Source organism: Salmo trutta, chromosome 35 (genome assembly GCF_901001165.1).
Source record: "Salmo trutta chromosome 35, fSalTru1.1, whole genome shotgun sequence".
In the NCBI taxonomy this organism is placed as follows: domain Eukaryota; kingdom Metazoa; phylum Chordata; class Actinopteri; order Salmoniformes; family Salmonidae; genus Salmo; species Salmo trutta.
This window is the reverse complement of record NC_042991.1, coordinates 21,108,930-21,124,445: the sequence shown is the minus strand read 5'-3', so window position 1 is coordinate 21,124,445 and position 15,516 is coordinate 21,108,930. Positions and strand designations below refer to the sequence as shown.

At 41.9% G+C, this 15,516-nt stretch overlaps 1 long non-coding RNA gene across 1 annotated transcript; it reads right to left on the bottom strand.

The window, feature by feature from the left end:
- Nucleotides 1–6,487: 6,487 nt before the first annotated feature.
- Nucleotides 6,488–11,119, bottom strand: LOC115174844 (uncharacterized). Its single transcript, XR_003871852.1, has 3 exons — nt 10,728–11,119; nt 8,261–8,352; nt 6,488–6,699 (listed from the first exon to the last, which is right to left on the bottom strand). It is a non-coding gene; the product is annotated as an uncharacterized LOC115174844 (long non-coding RNA).
- Nucleotides 11,120–15,516: the final 4,397 nt, after the last annotated feature.

Here is a 15,516-nt window from a genome sequence, read left to right as displayed (position 1 = left end):
ACGTCTCCTCCTGAGACAAGGGGTACACGTGACTCTTGGGAAGCGCAGCGTTTGCCAGGAGGTTTATCACACAATCCCCCTGTCGATGGGGTGGTAATTCAGTCGCCTTCTTCTTACAGAAGGCGAGAGCCAAATCGGCATACTCAGGGGGAATGCGTACAGTGGAAACCTGGTCTGGACTCTCCACCGACGTGGCACCGATGGAAACTCCCAGACACCTACCCGAACACTCCTCTGACCACCTCTGGAGAACCCCCTGTTTCCACAAAATCTTGGGATTGTGACTGGCCAGCCAAGGCACTCCCAGCACCACTAGAAACGCAGGCGAATCGATAAGGAAAAAACTAATTCGCTCCTTATGATTCCCCTGCGTTTCCAGTGGTGCGGGCTTCTGTAACGCTTGCAGTAGTGGGTGTGGAGTCAGGCGCAGGAAACAGGAGTAGTTGCTAACGGGCTTTTAATGAATTGCACCGTAAAAGAAAAGTACACCCACGAAAACACAACTGGGTGTGATCCAACAAACACAATGATCCAATAACACGTACCACTGCATAAACAACAGTTGACAACAGAAAGTAAGCCTGCACACAGAACAGGTGGGGAAACGGGCTTAAATACTCAACTAAACACTAATCATACACAGGTGCAAACAATCAAGACAAAACCAACAGAAAAGGGAAAAAGGGATCGGTGGCAGGTAGAAGGCCGGTGACGACGACCGCCGAGCGCCACCCGAACAGGGAGAGGAGTCACCCTCGGCAGGAGTCGTGACACTGACTAATTACGCAATACTTTATTTCTGGATTAGTAGTGTTGTTGTTATTCCCCCTGATTCATTTTAAGTGTTGAGTATATACAAACTTGCTCTCTTACTATAGCCTTGATTGAAGGATCTTGTATGCAGGAACTAATAGTCAAGTAAACCTACTGGTGAGCAAATAAATCAACACTTGACAAATCAAGACTTTACATGAATGAGTCAGAGAATTGGCGGACAGCTCTCTTTTCAGCTTTCGTCTGTAGAATAGCGAGAAAGTACTGTATCGAGAAAATTATTTTTGCAGCGCTGCTTCGACTGATGCTACCTTTCTTGAAGTCATTAGCACCGTAAACTGGTTTCAGAGCTCTGAGAACCTAAAAGTGCATTTTGAGCAATTGCCTCAATCTGCTCAGATTTTTAGCAATGCTTCAACCAATACGAGGTGAGATGCATGCAAACACTCCTCCAGTCTCCATCTCCTGCCACCTGTGCATGTCCCTGTTTAAGACATTATAAGCCTTTCATTTCAAGCCCGTGCTCTGGACTTGACAGAGAACATGTGAAAAGGTTTCACTTCAGGCATGAATGAAGGATGACCAAATGATGACTGAATGACTGAAAGATGACAGAATGATGACTGAATTGGTACTTTTGAAAGGGGATCCAATCAAAGCATTTCACACATGATCACAGTGAGTATGGTTACATGCACACAATCATATGAATATTATGGATAACCAGATTAATATAATAGTTTGATTGAAATTTTTACATGATTTGCAAGAAGAACGATTTCACTAATAATCCTGAAATCAGGCTACCTGCTGCCACTGAAAAACGCAGAAAGTCGCCAGTCAAAATAAACATTCTACCACAGCGAACATGCTATTTTTGGGAAGCATATTTGATTCTGAGTTCGGACATGTAAAGTTTGTATGTGAAAACTACTTCTAAGACGCGTACATTCAGCTGCTCAGAAAGATTGCTCAGAAAACCAGGTGTTTGAATTGGCGTATGCTTACTTCGATTTTGACCTTACGCCGATTTAAGAGAAACAGATTAAGGTCTTTACATGATTATTGCTTAATCTGCCTACTGCCATAATCAGTTTAATATCGAATTATTAGTGTGCATGTAAATGTACTCACAGAAGTGGTTTCATTCACCGAAGGGCTGAATACCGCAGCATGGATGTAAGGTGTTGAATCAAAAAAGACGAATATCTGCTCTGAGGTATAGCAGATCAGAGAAGAACATGTTCAGAAGACACAGGTACACATGTTTGAGATGCAGTAAATGTAATTGTCATGAGATATGTCATGCTTTTATGCAGTGCAACTTATCATAAAAGAGTTGACCATATAGGGCTACATATAAAACATCCAATACAAACACTTTGTGGTCGAATATGTGTTTGAGATTCACTGCTCGACTGAGAGACCTTACAGATAATTGTATGTGTGGGGTACAGAGATGAGGTAGTCATTCAAAAATCCTGTTAAACACTATTATTGCACACAGAGTGAGTCCCTACAACTTATTATGTGGCTTGTTAAGCAAATGTTTACTCTTGAACTTAGTTTGGCTTGCCATTAAAAAGGGTTGAAATCTTATTGACTCAAGACGTTTCAGCTTTTCATTTGTAATTCATTTGTAAAAATTTCGAAAAACATAATTCCACTTTGACATTATGGGGTATTGTGTGTAGGCCAATGATAAAAAAAATATTAATTTAATCAATTATAAATTCAGGCTGTGGCACAACAAAATATAGAAAAAGTCAAGGGGTGTTGTCACGCTCTGACCTAGGAGAGCTGTGTTTTCTCTATTTAGCTAGGCCAGGGTGTGATAGGTGGGTGGGCATTCTATGTTTTGTGTTCTATGTTTTAGCCGGGTATGGTTTCCAATCAGAGGCAGGTGTCTATCGTTGTCTCTGATTGGAAACCATACTTAGGCAGCCTGTTTTTCCTTTGTTTTTTGTGGGTAGTTGTTTTCCGTTTAGTTGTAAGTACCTGACGGAACTGTCGGCTGTCATTTTTGTTTAATTTGTAAAGTGTTCATTTTTCATTAAAACTACAAGATGAACATATTCCACGCTGCACCTTGGTCTGCTCATTCTGACGCCTGTGACAGGTGTAAATACTTTCTGAAGGCGCTGTAGGTATAAATGATCTATGGACCATGATGTTGGATCTAGACCTAAATGTCCTACTGTAGGTTTTCATGAATAGTTATACCAATCATCTTGGATTCATTTCCATGGGGAGAAAGGGATATATTGGATGAGCCAATTAAAGGTCATGCTAAGGTCATTTAGATAAGAACACTTGATGAAAAAAACAGCAATGACATATAGGTTAGAGAAATAGGTTTTCTCCACTTAGCACATCCACTCGAGCCCGTGCACACACACACACACACACACACACACACACACACACACACACACACACACACACACACACACACACACACACACACACACACACACACACACACACACACACACATTGTGCACTGGCTAACAAACTGGAGCACTTTTGATGCTGGGTACAGAGTGTGTGCCTCCCTGACAGACCTGCATCATTCTCCCAGTGTGACTCTCTGTGGTCCCACTAATTCGGAGGAACAGCATGGTGATGACAGATCCCAGACGAGTTCCCGGAGCCTCAGCTTCAAATAGGCCCCCACATTAACATCACAGCCATTCTCCATGGGCTCCTTCACCACTCAATCTTACTTTGAGCTATGGGATAGGCACTATAGTTATACACATGAATGAGATCCCATATACTCTAGCCAATGATGGTGGACATCTGGAGACACACATTCATGTTCTACAAAACCAATTTAGATTCCATTGTTGCAGTCAGCAGACAGAAGCTATTTTCCTTCTTGTTTTCCATTGCTAAGTCCTGGTTAGTAGCTGCAGGGTGTTATGGAGTTAGAGTGTCTCTGTGGCCAGCTGTATTGATCGGCCTGGAGTTTGGATGGAGCCAGAGGGTCCAGTGAGCAGACATAACTGTCTATGCCTGAAAATCAGACTTGTTCTTCTCTCCAATCACACAGACTAATAACATCAAACCCTTTTTGTTTGTCTGTCACCCTCCTTCACCGAGCAGCTTTGAACCGGCTGTCCAAAACCTCTTTTGTCTCGACAACTTGCTTGAAAAATGCTGAATGTACAAATGCTACACAAAAACGACATTGTTCTATAATTACAGCAGAAGATAAAGCATTCCTGGTAAATGCTATTCAGCCTTGGCCAAGAAACACAAACCAAGCTTTTGCAGCACTCTGCGGAAACATTCAAAATACTTATTACGTCGGAGAGAGAGAGAGAGAGAGAGAGACTGACTGGAGGACTAGAAAGTAAATAAATGAATCATAGCGCTTTCAAATATGGGGACAAAATCAACAGATGAATCTCACTGTGTAATCAATTTGGTGGTATCGGTTACAATGCATTTGCTGACGTTAGTTAGAGAAAGGATGTCTATATCGAGGTACTCTTTTCTCCCTCTCCATCTGCCCCTCCCATACTCTGTAATTCTGTATTACTTTTGGATTGTAACACGTATACAGGTGAACAAGAGAAGCCACATCCCTGAATGGCAGATGACTGACAACCCTGATGAGAAGCACCTGCTGCGCCTGGGTTCCCTATAAATGCTGTTTCTGATTGTAAGCCACACGCACTGAAGAAGCATGTTAAGCCAAAACTTCTGTGTATGCGATCAAGATGCAGTAAAAATAATAACAAGTTAAAAAAAGAAGGTAACCTTTATGCAACTCTATTTGATTGCAGACCCATCACACTTTTGTGTCTCTCCTATCTCTCATCAATAAAAGTGACTGAAAATAACAGCTGAGAGAAGGCCAATGCAGGCAGACTGTAGACGGCCTTGTGTAACATTCACATGGGGAGATGAGGAGAGGAGCCGTACTGCCACTGGGATCCATGCAAACTAATTAATCTCTTTGCAAGCTTGTCACCTTAGGCTACCCACTACATGAAAGAAGACTGGAGAAAAGGTGCTACGCTCCAGAGGAAGAAATGCACTAATTATTGAGAATGCTGTTTTACCATGAACAATTTGTGGATTGCTCTCCGTGCATGATTTAATTCATAGCAGCGCCCACTGAGAATACCCATCTCGGGTAAATACAGGGACAGCATACATAATCAAGCTTGAGAGGCACTGTGAAAACTTTATCTTAAGAGTAATTCCATTCAGTAAACTGTGGCAGATGAGATTAGTGTTTTAAATAAGATTATTCCGTATTTTGACATTGATTTAAAGACGCTGTGATGATGTCTTGATGCCATTGGCAGGCTATGCACATTCTGTCAGTTTAGACTAATCACAGTCATTCATCAGGATTCATCAGGCCAGGGCTTCAATCACAGTCCGTGATCATGGAGCGATGCAAAGAGATCAGTGTGATCTACGCAACTTCAATCTAAATAGTGGTCTCATCCTTGAGTGTAGTCCTTCAGGATACAGCTTTGAAGTTACCTTTGCACCCATAACCTGGGACCACTCAACTGGTTGAAATGGTTTTGGAGATTGGCGTGCAATTCATGAGAAAGGTGCAAGAGTGCATTGTCGGAGTGCTGGAGTCACTGAACAGGCTCTCCCTCTCAGCTTCCTCTCTCATTGTAGGAGAGATTCAACCTCAGCGGTACAAGAGCTGTCCATGTGCTAAGGATGAAAGCATTCTAGACAGGCCCGAATCATACATAATGTCAAGTTCTTTGGTGAGTCAATCACAATGTTTTGGAGTTCATTACTTTAATGCAGAGATCTGAGATGCTCTTTTCTGTGTTCTCTGGTTCACTTGAAAGCCATATCCTAATTGGACATGTTCGCCTTGATGTCAAATGCAATTTCCCGTGCACTTCCCCTGTCCTCTCACATGTAGAGGCTCCCAAATGTCTGTTCATTAGCATGTAGAGCGCAGATACTCCCATATTATACTGTGTCGAGTGAGAGAGGGGGTCATGTGATATGTTTTGGAGCGGCGCGATGGAGCAACATAAACCCCTGACTTTGAGGAAGCCTATATTTGAAAGCATGCAGGACATAATCACAAAGTCGCAACACACTCCCTCAGGCCCCTGACAGTCTCCTGAGACGGCTTCTTCCTTCCATCCCATTTCTAGGGGGAACATTTTTTGAGAACGGGGCCAGGCTGTCTGCGTTACTGGCCCTGCCTGTATGCAACGCAGGCTGTTTCTATATCAGCTCACATGGAGACAGAAGCCAGCTGTCAGACAGACCAAGAAGGAGATCAACTGTTCATGTTAAGTTGCTCAGCTCCTGTGCGAGGAGTTTGCAAATAGAGAAAATAATGAATTCCATTAGGATTTTGTAAATGGCTTTTCAACAGCCGAGTGTGTTCGTTGATGCAGATTCTCAGCTTTTAATTAAAGTCTGCGATTATGTTGAGGAAACGTGCAAACGCTGAAACGTTTAGACCCTATTTGGTATAAATAATGGTTTTAATGGAACTCGGGTTGCTCTAGGATAGAGTCATGAGCTCTGATTAAATCCGGTCACACTTAACTGGCTCCAGCAGAGAACCCCTTTTATAAGAGAACCAGGCATTTCAATGAAGATGCTTTACGTGCTCCAAATTGGCCCCAAGGCTCACTCTGCCCCTTCTCTCACACACAGTCATGATGGACACTTTTGGAGGATAAACAAAAGGATGTTTTCAGGTCTATGCGAGGTTACAGGACCAAGCAGAGGACACATACTCATTGTTAATCGAATACTTACTGTGTTGACATCTCTGGGAAACCTACAGTCGCATAATATCTTGTAACGCTGATTCAGTGTATCTGGTCCGTCACTGTAGCAGCAAAAATGATGTAATGGCTTGACCATAGCCATTATGGCTCACTAGGCACAGCTCTCAGTGGGGCTCCATACCTGCATGGCAGAAAAGGGGATTCAGTTTTTATATAAACTTCTCCCATTGAGGATCTTAGAAGCAGTGGTGAAGCAAAGGAACATTGTTTTCTATCTCTGCTAAGCAGTGGTGAAGCAAAAGGAACATTGTTTTCTATCTCTGCTAAGCAGTGGTGAAGCAAAAGGAACATTGTTTTCTATCTCTGCTAAGCAGTGGTGAAGCAAAAGGAACATTGTTTTCTATCTCTGCTAAGCAGTGGTGAAGCAAAAGGAACATTGTTTTCGATCTCTGCTAAGCAGTGGTGAAGCAAAAGGAACATTGTTTTCGATCTCTGCTAAGCAGTGGTGAAGCAAAAGGAACATTGTTTTCTATCTCTGCTAAGCAGTGGTGAAGCAAAAGGAACATTGTTTTCTATCTCTGCTAAGCAGTGGTGAAGCAAAAGGAACATTGTATTCTATCTCTGCTAAGCAGTGGTGAAGCAAAAGGAACATTGTTTTCTATCTCTGCTAAGCAGTGGTGAAGCAAAAGGAACATTGTTTTCTACCTCTGCTAAGCAGTGCGTTATTAAAGACACCATAGGAGCCCCAGCACTCTTCCTAATTGAGGGAGCCATGTTAATATCATGTTTCTATCCATTACAGGGCTGAGAAGATGAGTCCTTTTGTATCCTCTTGTATTGGAGACACTGGACTGATATCAGTGTCAATACTCAAAGGACAAAGTTGTTTGGGAGGGAGAGGGTTAGGCACATTTCATTTTCTTTTCCTTCAGTCTTGCATCTTTATCTTCTACAGTCTGTCTCCCCACTGAATGAAGAGTGACTTAGAAATCAGTCGGCTGGAAACCAAAATATATATTACCTGGTTACCTTCCCTTGTGCAGATCTCTGGAGGAAAATGTTTCATAAAGTACAATGAGATTACTGAACTGGGAAGAAAATATTCCTTTATGAAAGCAATTCATTAGATCTAGATTTACACTCTGTTGTGGTTGCCAGTTTTCTCCCCAAAGTACAAGTATAAATGCATTGTATAAATCTTGCCATTTAACATAATGTACTCTCTTTTCAGTTCCCAGAGTTGTTTGGGGTTATGAATCCACTCTGTTACAGAATTCCTCTCACTCTGAGGTGTGAAAGTAAGTGTCTTCCCTCCAATTTTCCACAGAAACCGTCTCTTCACACACAAACAGAGAGACATTGGTCTGCTCCAGACGCCATCAGCGTGTGCATTACAGTGGTGGTGATTGTTGAGGCAGTAAGAGGAGATACCGGCAGAAATGACAAGTAAAATGGAGACTCATTCCCATCTTCAGGTCTAAATCAGAGGTGGAGGTTGGAAGCAGAGTGCTTCCTCTACAGTAGCTGTCAGGCTGACCTTGGTCACTCTGGCTGTATACTCTTAGGACATGATATGTCGTTGAGATTTACTCTCTCTCTAGCTCTCGTATGCTCATTTACAGCCCCTCTGCAACGCGCAAGTGTTTGCTTCCTGTTTGATTGACCCTTCACAGCCCAACGTATATGATTGGTGAGAGATTGATTTATGTGCTTGTGCAAGATGACAATATCTAGTTTCTTACTCATAGCCATCCTGAATAACACACTCTCTAGTGTCTCTGACAATGTGGGATTTTTCTGTTTTCTCTTCTTTGGCATCTGGCCTTGGGGAGATCTAGGGGGAAAAGACAAGAGAGGGGTGAAACTAAGACAAGCCCTAATTTTGTGGATTTGCAGAGATGCGAATGAGAACAGTTTTTTTTTCATTTTCTAGCCTTTGAGCAGTGTTTTTTCCAGAGGGAAATTAGCAGTGTCTTTATTGAATTCAGATACACAGACAAGGCAGGGCCACAGCTCTTCTTTTGTATTTTCATCAACATTTACAAAGGAGTTGCATTATTATTATTTTATTTAATGAAGGCTTCCTCCAACATAAGGTTCACTCTGTTCAGACAGTGGTATATTTGTACAACTGAATCAATAGGGAACTGATACCCTCTCACTTAGACATGAAGGTTGGAGAGAATAATAGAATTCAACAAGAGAAAAATAGGTCTGAGTTGTTAAAATTGTCATTAGGGAAATATTATGATTAATATTCCTGCTTATAAGAATTATTTGATATTCATATAATGCAGTAAAGCCAACCAAAAACGTTTTCATATAGATTTCTCCCCTCATGAGCTCACAAATGGCTGCTCTTTGACCTGCTGTGTCAATGACATTTGGATTGGAGGGAGATTTTAGGCTGTCGTAGGATAATTATTGAAATCTATTAAAAGCATTAAAGGTCTCTGTAGCAGCTAATAACAGCCTATCAGGTCCTGTGACATGGCTGCTATTATTCCTCTCCCTCACCCTGTGCTCTGCCAGAATCCCTCCACAGCACAACTAGAGCCATGGAACACCATGATGACAATAACCCAAATGCTCTTGACCCTTACTGGGGTAAAGCAATTAGATTTTACATCTGGAGACACACTGTCACTCATAGGAGGATTTTCTTTCAATGTAATAGAATCATTTGAACTCTTTCTCCTGTCAGTTTCTCTCAACATTTAAAGGAAGGTGGCAGTGACCCTTTACTGTATTAAGGATGTATTTATTATACTTAATTTCTTATGTGATTGAATCACTTCATAGTAAACACCACTGTGTGATGGATAGATTTCACGCTGGCTTAATTCTGCATCACGCCTGGCATAACTTGTCCCCATCCTCAAGGAATATTTGAAGGTCTATGTCTTTTGGGCTAATGAAAAATACAGCAATCACTATGAGAGCCTGCGACTTCAACTAACATCACATTATTTCATATAATCAGTGAACTGAATGTGTCTAAGATAGAATTAACTAGGTTGTTCGTAAGTGTGGTACAGTAGTCATCAAGGAATATACTGTACCACACAACTTATATTGAATGAGGACAATGCATGGCATGACCTCGTGAACTTCAGAAATGATAGATCTAGATAAAGTAAATGACAGGAGGATTGATCCAAAGTTTAAGCATCACTTTTAATATTGATTGAGTTCTGCTTCATTTGATCCTCATTCAAGAAGACTAATCAAAAAGAAGATTGGTGTCAACATAAACATGGATCATTATTAGTTTGAAGCAAATACTGCAGCAAACAGATATTCAACTGTCATCTACTAACATCACAAGCCTAAAGCTAAATAATCCAATCCATAGCCACCCCAGACTTCTCATAACTATTTAATGTGTATGTCGGGGAGGGAGGGATGTCGTAAACCACTTAGCTCACTTACCTCTTCACACAAGACTAGCGTCAAACAGGAAAGAAGAAAATTCAACCGATTAAAATGATGAGATTCACCTAAAGTGCTTTGGTTCAATAGAGAAGAGCATGACAGGATATCATAACCATAGTCTGGGGAGTTATCTTTGCAAATGTAATCTTTGTAAAAACCTCCTATTGTTTCCTAACAGGCAGGGAAAGTTGTGTTGAGGGGAAGTGGATGTAAACAGACTGAAGGAGGGTCGATCAATCCTTAGCAGAGGTGAGAAGAGCGCCTGGAGCGAAATTCACACCAGGGATATGAAGTGTACGGTCTCTGTCTGCTGAGTTGTGTTTGTTGGAATCTTGCGTTCCCTAAAGCAGGAAACAACTGAACATCCATCCCCATGGATGAAGGAGAAGATCTGTATTTAATGAAGACCTCAATCATTTATGACACATATAGTACCTCGCTATGATGATGTGGAATTCAACTACTCTCCCAGTGGGGTAACAGCTTAGGGGATGGCAAAACTTGTACATTTTCTTCAGAGCATTTATATTGACTTTCTGAAATGAGTTCCATGACGTCCTAATAATCTAGGGTTTTGCAGACAGGCCTAACCAAATGTAATTTGCCATTTGCTTCATAAAAGGTTTCGTTTTTCAATATAAATGTTAATAACCCCTTCTGTAGACTGAAACTGTAATGCTGGAATTCAGAAGCATTTTTTGAATGTTGGTTTTCCTAGTTTAAATTTTATTCTGTAAATAGAAGTGAAATAAAAACATTTGTTTATTGACGCACCTGTAATGCTGTATCTGATTCAATGCTGAGAAACTGTTTAGAAAATGATTATTCCAATCCTCCACCATATTATCAGCTTTCTCCATTCTAGCATACAGCTTCCTCTCCAACTGATTCCATGTCTATTCTCTCGCCTAACCACAGTGACAGGCAGTTTGTGTCATCCCCAGCCTGTCTCTTCCTGCCTGCCTGCCTCCCAGTAAATATGCAGGCTATCTCCCTTCTCATTCCCCATTCGTCAAAGTCACTAACTCTCCTTGTAACGGCTGAGTAAAAGGAGATATTGGCCTGCGACAAAGCGATGAATTAATTCCCTCTGATCCAAATGCTGTCAGTCCATTAAAAATGTATGCAAGTTTGCATTATCTCCTGTGCTCCGAATGTTTAAGCGCCATTTGAATTAAGTAAAAACGATAGTGAATGTATCAATGCCTCATTTGTACAATTCAGTAAGTCTGCACCCCCCCCCCCCCCCCCCCCGCCTCGCCCCCAAATGAAGATAAGGCCTGCCTCTTTCTGCCCTTCAGTCATAATTCAATCATAAAACGGCATTCACTGCTCACTCTGGTAGCGTATTTCTGAACGCACAGCGGTGCCATCAGTGTGCTGTCACAAAATGTGCAGATACAAAAAATGTATTCCGTATACAAAGCATGAAGTGCTTTCAAAATGTCTTCTTTTTTTAAGCAACATGATAAACGAGGAAGTCAAGTGTTCTTAGAGCCATAATCATTTTTATATCTCCCGTGTCAATTTGTACATACTGTACGTGAATCTCTCTCTACGCCTGAAATTAATGGTACTCCCTTTTAATCTCTCGCATTTAGAGTATTGCATCTGATTCTTCTCTCTAGTTCTGCATTCATTCAAATTGGATTCAGATTCAGATACCAATAATGATTGATTGTACCAATAATGTGATATTTGCATATATAGTATATTGTAGATACTGTATATATGATGTGTATGAATCTCAGATACAGTGAGGGAAAAAAGTATTTGATCCCCTGCTGATTTTGTACGTTTGCCCACTGACAAAGAAATGATCAGTCTATAATTTTAATGGTAGGTTTATTTGAACAGTTAGAGACAGAATAACAACAACAAAAATCCTGAAAAACGCATGTCAAAAATTTTATAAAATGATTTGCATTTTAATGAGGGAAATAAGTATTTGACCCCTCTGCAAAACATGACTTAGTACTTGGTGGCAAAACCCTTGTTGGCAATCACAAAGGTCAGACGTTTCTTCTAGTTGGCCACCAGGTTTGCACACATCTCAGGAGGGATTTTGTCCCACTCCTCTTTGCAGATCTTCTCCAAGTCATTAAGGTTTCGAGGCTGACGTTTGGCAACTCGAACCTTCAGCTCCCTCCACAGATTTTCTATGGGATTAAGTTCTGGAGACTGGCTAGGCCACTCCAGGACCTTAATGTGCTTCTTCTTGAGCCACTCCTTTGTTGGATTGGCCGTGTGTTTTGGGTCATTGTCATGCTGGAATACCCATCCACGACCCATTTTCAATGCTATGGCTGAGGGAAGGAGGTTCTCAGCCAACATTTGATGGTACATGGCCCCGTCCATCATCCCTTTGATGCGGTGAAGTTGTCCTGTCCCCTTAGCAGAAAAACACCCCCAAAGCATAATGTTTCCACCTCCATGTTTGACGGTGGGGATGGTGTTCTTGGGGTCATAGGCAGCATTCCTCCTCCTCCAAACACGGTGAGTTGAGTTGATAACAAAGAGCTCCATTTTGGTCTCATCTGACCACAACACTTTCAACCAGTTGTCCTCTGAATCATTCAGATGTTCATTGGCAAACTTCAGACGGGCATGTATATGTGCTTTCTTGAGCAGGGGGACCTTGCGGGCGCTGCAGGATTTCAGTCCTTCACGGCGTAGTGTGTTACCAATTGTTTTCTTGGTGACTATGGTCCCAGCTGCCTTGAGATCATTGACAATATCCTCCCGTGTAGTTCTGGGCTGATTCCACACTGTTCTCATGATCATTGCAACTCCACGAGGTGAGATCTTGCATGGAGCCCCAGGCCGAGGGAGATTGACAGTTCTTTTGTGTTTCTTCCATTTGCGAATAATCACACCAACTATTGTCACCTTCTCACCAAGCTGCTTGGCAATGGTCTTGTAGCCCATTCCAGCCTTGTGTAGGTCTACAATCTTGTCCCTGACATCCTTGGAGAGCTCTTTGGTCTTGGCCATGGTTGAGAGTTTGGAATCTGATTGATTGATTGCTTCTGTGGACAGGTATCTTTTATACAGGTAACAAACTGAGATTAGGAGCACTCCCTTTAAGAGTGTGCTCCTAATCTCAGCTCGTTACCTGTATAAAAGACACCTGGGAGCCAGAAATCTTTCTGACTGAGAGGGGGTCAAATACTTATTTCCCTCATTAAAATGCAAATCAATTTATAACATTTTTTACATGCATTTTTCTGAATTTTGTTGTTGTTATTCTGTCTCTCACTGTTCAAATAAACCTACCATTAAAATTATAGACTGATCATTTCTTTGTCAGTGGGCAAACATACAAAATCAGCAGGGGATCAAATACTTTTTTCCCTCACTGTATTGCAAGTACAACAGATCAAGTAATGTGTGCCAGTACTAAACATTAAAGGCCACTGATATCTGTTGCTATGTTTCCCTAGTTCAGCCCTAGTTTCAATGTAAACTCTGGATAAAATGGCCTCCAGAAGTGCTATTAGCTACAGGAACAAAGCAGCATTCTGTACTCCAGACATGAAACATATGCTAATGTTTTTAGCTTTTTGACAGTTTCCTTTTCACCACAAACACAGAACCAGATGGCTGAACGGGTGGTGAGGTTAATGTTGAGCATCTGTGTGTTTACACACCGCCGATTCATGAATCAACTTGTTCAGCCTTACAATGGGTACATTTCCATAATCCATATGTTTGGCTAATGAAGAAAGCAAAAGGTAACAGTGTGTGTCAAAAGCAAGATGGATGGCACTGTAAGGGTGACTGATGAGATTGGGTTGCCCCGTGGGCGCCTGTGCTCCACTATGGAAATCAACAGGTTATTCTCAGAGTCCCAAACCTCATGGTTCTATCAACCTTCCATATCGCTCTTCTTGACCCTGACTTAACAGAGTAGAGAGCAACAAACCCACTATTTTAGTAGGCCATCAGTATCTCACTGCTCTTCAATACCAGAGAGACATTGAACTCTGTATGTCTGTGTGGTCATCTCTAAGCAATGCATCGGTATTCTAACGTGACATTCATGTTGCTATTCATGTTTCATTTATAGGGGGATCTTCAGGTTACAAAGGATAGTCTGTGTTTGTGTAGACTGAATTGCACACTTTCACAGGAGCATGTTGGTTTAACGGGGAAGACTGATGGCAAGTGGAAATGTAATTACGCTGTAGTTCAAGGACACTGCTTGGGGTCCAAAATCACTTACAGAAACACCACAAACAGAATAGCGAGGTTTTCCAGTGACTACAGTTCATGCTGTAGGATTCAATCAGAGGTTTCTACCAAGAAGAAGGAAAGCCAAGAGCTACATCGCGCTGCATGACTGCCCTCCAGGTTTAAACCAATGTCCTTAGCATGATGACCAGTGATGATTATACTGTATGAGAACGTCAGGGTCAGAGAGGCACAGAGCACAACATCCCTCAGCATCCCCCATTCAAATGGGAGAGAGAGAGGAGCAATACAAAGGAATCTAGAGCTCCCAGCTCGTCTCCACATGTAAACAACCCTGGGGCCACATTCTAACAATGGAGCTCCTCTATTCCTACAACACCCGCTCCAAACCTTTCTCTTGTTTGATCTGCTTAACAATACTCCATTCATATCAAAACAACAGTGTGTACTGTATGCTGTTCTTGCACATTAATTAAGATCCCTAGGGTCCTCCTTACAGCCCACTGGGCACACACTGGTTGAATCAACATTGTTTCCACGTCATTTCAATGAAATTGCATTGAACCAACATGGAATAGACATTGAATTGATGTCAGTGCCCAGTGGGAGAGTCTGTTCATACTGTGGCACCTCGTCTCAGAGCTGGGATGGAATTGAATCTGACAGCGATTTGACTTATTAATTGATAAACAAAACCATGGACCTGCCTGGAGGCTGGGTGCTTATTGGCGGACTTATTCCCTCTCGAGTGTGACCATCATGGGACTGAACCACCATTGGGCAAGGCAGGGCCTGGAGGAAAACCTCCTCTGGGACTGTAATTGATTTCACAGGGCAGTATAAAACATGTATAATGTTGGTGAATCATTCCATTAGGGGCACAGATGTTGGGTGGATAATGGCAACATATGTTTTTCTGAGCAACACAGGACAACACAGTGGCAACATATTGTGCTAGTGGGGTTGTTTGATATCTATGTTGTTCTTTCTCTTTCTCTCTCTCTGTTTGTTTGATTGCATCGTCACAGAGCTATAGATTTCAAAACAAGAAAAGCTAAGATTTTCACAAAACATGAAAAACTGAATATGAAGTTGTGTTCTCTGATACCGGCATGTTCTAACAATTCTAAGAGAAAGACAGTCACACACAGCAGCCTCTGTATGAGCCTCCAGTCACTTCCTAAGATGGTGGTCTTTATTCTGACAAAGCTCTATCCTGTTCTTCCACGTCTGTGTTCTCATGAAAGCCTGTCTCTTGTCAGTGCCACAGACAGAGGCAATCAGAAACTCTCATCTCCCTGTGACAGGCCAAGTGTACACTCTGTGCTTAGCCAACTTTTCCTACATTAAGAAGTATCTGCTTTGAAAC